Below are 5,500 nucleotides of genomic sequence, written 5' to 3' on the forward strand. Positions count from 1 at the left end.
AATGGGCTGAGAATGAAATCAGAGAAACACCTCTCTCAACAATAGCCACAAACTACATAAAATAACTTGGGTAATGCCAAAAAGAAGTGAAAGACATGTATAACCAGAAATTTTAGTCTTTAAAAAAGAAATGTAAAAAGATCCCTGAAAATGGGATCTACTCTGTAACAGGTGGGATGATCATAGTAAAAATGATAATCTTGCCAAAAGCAGTCTACAGCTTCAATGTAATCCCCAGCAAAATACGGGCACAATTCCTCACAGACTTTGAAAATACTGTACTCAACTTTATATGGAAATACAAAAAACCCAGGGCATACAAAAGAACCCTGTTCGGTAAAGAAACTTCCAGTGGTAACACCATCCCTGACTTCAAGATCTATTATAGAGCCATAGTTCTGAAAAGAGTTTGGAATTGTCACAAAAATACACAGGTTGACCAATGCAATCAAACTGAAAACCCTGCTGCAAATCCACACTCCTACAAATAGGTGATTTTTGATAATGAGAAAAGAAAGCATCTTCAGCAAATGGTGCTGGCATAACTTGATGCTGATGTGTAGAATGTGTAGAAGAGTACAAAGAGATCATTATCTATCACCATGCACTAACTCCAAGGTCAAATGGATCAAAGACCTCATCATAAATCCAGCCACAATAACTTAATAGAACAGAAATTGGGAGGTAACCTTGAATAAATTGGTACATTAGACTCCTTCCAGAACATAACACTAGTAGCACAGATACTGAGATCAACAATTAATAAATGAAACTTAAACACTTCTGTAAGTCAAAGGGCATTGTCAACAAGACAAAGCAGCAGTGCATGGCATAGTAAAAGATATTCACCCACCTCGCATCTGACAGAAGGGTTATTTCTAAAATATACAAAGACCTCAAGAAGCTGGTAACCAAACAACAAGCAGTTCAATTTAAAAGTGGGGTACAGAACTAAACAGATAATTCCAAATAAAGAATCTAAAATAACTGAAGACACATAAGAATGTGTTCAACATCCTTAGCCATCAGGGAAATGCAAATCAAAACAACTCTGAGATACTATCTTGCTCCTGTAAGAATAGCTAATATTAAAAACTCCAATGGCCATTTATGCTGGAGAGGATGTGGAGAAATGGGAACATTCCTCCATTGCTTATTGGGGTGCAAGCTTGTACATCCACTTTGGAAATCAATTTGTGAGTCCTCAGGAATATAAGAATCACTCTACTACAAGATCCAGCAATTCCAGTCTTAGGCATATGCCCAAAAGTTGCACATTCATACAACATAGACATCTGTACATAGCAGTATCATTTGTAGTGGCCAAAATCTGGAAGCAACCTAGATACCCCTGAACTGAAGAATGTAAAAGAAAATGTGGTACATTTACACAATGGAGTACTACTCAATGGAATAAAACAGAATCTTTAAATTTCAAGACAAGTGGATGGAACTAGATAAAACCATCCTGATTGAGGTAACCCAGTCACAAAAAGACAACCACGGTATGTACTCACTCATATATGGGTTTTAGACATAGTCCAAAGTTTTACCAGCCTACAATTCACACACTGCCAGAGAAGGTAAGATACCAGCAGTACTCAAAAAGTGACATACATGGTCCCCGAGAGAAGGAGAAAGCAACAAGATCTCCTGAGAAAATTGAGAGCAGGGAAGAAGGAGTTAGGATAAAGAGAAGGTTAGAAGAGGAGGAGAGAAATTGTCATTAGGAAACTTGAAAATTGAGTCCCAAGAATAGGGGAGAGAAAGAAAATATAAACCATAGTAGAAGGAGCAATTTTAGGTTCAAAGAAAAATCCAGCATTAGGGAAATGTACAGAGATATACAAGGATGACTCCAACAAACATCCTGAAGCCTTCATCCCACAGCTAAAAAGCAAACCAAATCCTGGAATCGAGTTGTACAGAGGGAGAGTGATGACAAAAGGGGTGAAGACCAGACTGGAGAAACCTACAGAAACATCTGACCAGAACAAGGAGGAACTCAAGAATGACAGAGTGATAGCTGTGAAGCCATCATTTGACTGATCCAGAGCCCCTGAACATGGATATCAGTTAGGAGGCATGGACAATGTACAGGAACTCTAGTAGTGGATCACTACTTATTCCTAGGATGTGAATGGACTTTGGGAGCCCATTCCTCACGGAGCAATCTTCTCTCAGTCTACACACATGGGGGAGGCCTCACCCTCCCTGAGCAGCCAAAAGGAGATGGGAAACAGTGGAGGTGGGGCACATGGGAGGTAGGGATGGAGAGGGAATGGGGATAGATATGTAAAACAAGTTTGACTCTAAATATATAAAAAAGTAATAAAGAAATATAATAATGGGAAGTGGTAATCAGTGGTCATTAATATTCATTAATATAAAATATCTCAATTCACCTAAAAATAACAAAGACTAACATATTGGATATAAAAACTAATTACATCATTGTGTTGCATACAAGAAACATACCTCAAACTCAGAGAAAGTCATTACCTCAGAAATAAGAGTTGGGAAAATATTTCCAATCAAATGGACCTAAGAAACAACCTGGTGTAGTTATCCTAATATCTAACAAAATATACTTCAAGTTAATATCAATAAAAATGATAAACTAGGAAATTTCATATTCATCACAGGAAAAATCTATCAGGAGTAAATATCAATTCTCAACATCTATGCCCCAAACACAAGAGGTTCTACCTTTGTAAAAGAATCATTACTATAGTTTGAATCACAAATAAACCACCCACACTGGTGGGAGACAGCAATACCCCACTCTCACCACTGGGCATATCTTCCAGACAGAAGTTTAAGAGAAATAAGGATATGAACAGAGATTGCGACTCAAATGGACTTGTGAGACATCTATAGGATATTCTACTCAAACACAAATTCATATACTTTACTTCCTGCACCTTATGGAATTTTCCAAAATTGACTACATACTCAATAACAAAGCAAACTTCAACAGATACAAAAAATAGAAATAAACTCCTGTATCCTATCGTATCATATCACTAAATCTTAAAGTTAGAATTCAACAGCAACATTAATTTCATGAAGTCCACAAACACACAGATATTGAACAAAGATTACCTGAATCACCATTGGGTCAAGGATGAAATAAAGAAAGAACAAAATACATCATAAACTTTACTGGAAATGATTTTACAACATACCCAAACTTACGGGACACAATCCACAAAACTGTGCTTAGAGGAAATTTCATATCAGTAAATGCCTATATAAAAATGCTGGAAAATTTGAACACTAGTGAATTAAAAGAACAACTGAAAGCACTAGAACAGAAAGAAGTAAACTCATCCAGAATGAACAGACTGCAAGAAACAGTCAAATTGAGAGCTGAAATCAATAAAATGTAAATTACAACCACAAAAAATAAAGTACAAAGAATCAATGAGATGAAGAGTTGGTTCTTTGAGAAAGTCAACACAATAGACAAAACTTTATCCAAATTAACTAAAAGGTAGAGAGGGAATATCCAAATTAACAAAATGAGAAACTAAAAGGGAGACATAATAATAGACACTGAGGAAATCAAGAAAATCAACAGGACATACTTCAAAAACATGTACTCCACAATATTAAAACCTAAGCTGGTGGACAACCCACACACATATGAAAACTTAACATTGGACAAAGATCTAAAAATATTAGATAGAAAAAAATAATATATTCAACAAATGGTTCTGGTATAACTGGCTGTAACCATGTAGATGAATGTAAATAAAATAGGTCCATATCTATCACCATGGACAAAACTGTAGTCCAACTGTTTCAGAGACCTCAATATATATCAATTCACACTGAACCTCATAGAAGAGAAAATGTTAAATACATTCAATGGATAGTCACAAGAGACCACTTCTTAAACATCAGGAGCACAGAGTCTGAGAGAAACAATTAATATGGGACCTTCTGAAACTGAGAAGCTTCTGTAAATGAAATAACAGTCACCAAGACATAGCAGCTCTTTACAGAATGGGGAAAGATCTTTACCAACCCCACAAATGACAGAGGGTTGATCTCCAAAATATACAAACAATTCAAGACTAGAAATCAAACTATCACATAATAAAATTTAAAAAAGAGGTATAGATATAAACAGAGAATTCTCATCAGAACAATCTCAAATGTCAGAATGACAACTAAGAAAATGCTCAACAACCTTACAATCAGGAAAATGAAAATAAAAGCAGCTCTGAGATTCCATATTACACTGATCAGAAGGGTTAAGATCAAAACCACCAATGACAGCTTATGCTGGAGAGGAGTGGAGAAAAGGCAAAACTCCTCCATTGCCCATGGGAGTGAAATGTGTACAGCAACTGTGAAAATCAGGTTGGCTATTTCTCAGAAAATTAGTGATCTGCCAGGCCCTCTAGCACAAGGTAATGATGAAATTGATTGCTTATTAATAGGAAATGTGGTAAAACCTTCAGAATTTCTTTAAAAACACCATGTTAATAGCTAAAGTTTGAATAAGGATTTTTTATCACTTGGCAACAAGCCAAGGTAATAATAAGAAACTTCCCTACCTGTTCATTCTACAATAAAACTCCTTTATCAGCAGGCTATAAAAACATAAAGATATTCACAGAAATGAAATTAGGCAAACCAGGTGCTTTGCTTTCCAGACATTGGAAGTTGAAATTATGTGCATAAGACCATAGATGCCTTTTTGAAGTTTCCAATGAGCTACTGCTCTTAGCTCTGAAAATGTTGATTCTGTTATCACATGCCTCTTAGAGGTGATGGCCCTTATGGGTATTCCTGCAGAAATAAAAACTGACAATACTCCAGCATATGTATCCAGCAAATTGGAACAGTTTTGCAAATATTATAGCATAAAACACTTAAATTGTATACAATACAATCCCATCGTATAAGCAGTGGTTGAGAGATGTAACCCCACTTTAAAAATATGCTACATAAACAGGCAGGCAAACAAAGACCACCATACAAAGATTACATAAAATTTTATTAACATTCAACTTTTTAATGCTAATGAGAATGGATAAAAACCTGCAGAAATAGGGGAGACCAGGGGACCAGCTGTTCCGGCAGGACCAGGTAAAACTGGCCCTACATCCAGGCCTGTGTTCCCATGCCAGGGGATCGCCTGGGAACTGCATGGAGCTTCTAATCCGAACAGGAGCCAAGCACCCCAGATTCGAGGTCTTCTCTCCCAACAATGAGACCAGGAAACTAGTAGATCCAGGGAGACCAGAGAACCAGGTGTTTGGACAGAACCCGGTACAACAGGCCCTATATCCGGGCCTGTGTTCCAGTGCTTGTGGATCGGCTGGAAACTACACAGAGCATCCAATAACAGTGGGAGCCAAACACTCCAGAATCCAGGTCTTCTCTCCCACCAATAAGAAGAGGAAACCAGAGGATCCAGCAAAGTGTCCAGAGTACCAGGTAGGAGGCTAAGCACCCCAGATTCCTGGTCTTCTCCAACCATGGG

Source organism: Mesocricetus auratus, unplaced genomic scaffold (genome assembly GCF_017639785.1).
Source record: "Mesocricetus auratus isolate SY011 unplaced genomic scaffold, BCM_Maur_2.0 Super-Scaffold_100495, whole genome shotgun sequence".
Taxonomy (NCBI): Eukaryota; Metazoa; Chordata; class Mammalia; order Rodentia; family Cricetidae; genus Mesocricetus; species Mesocricetus auratus.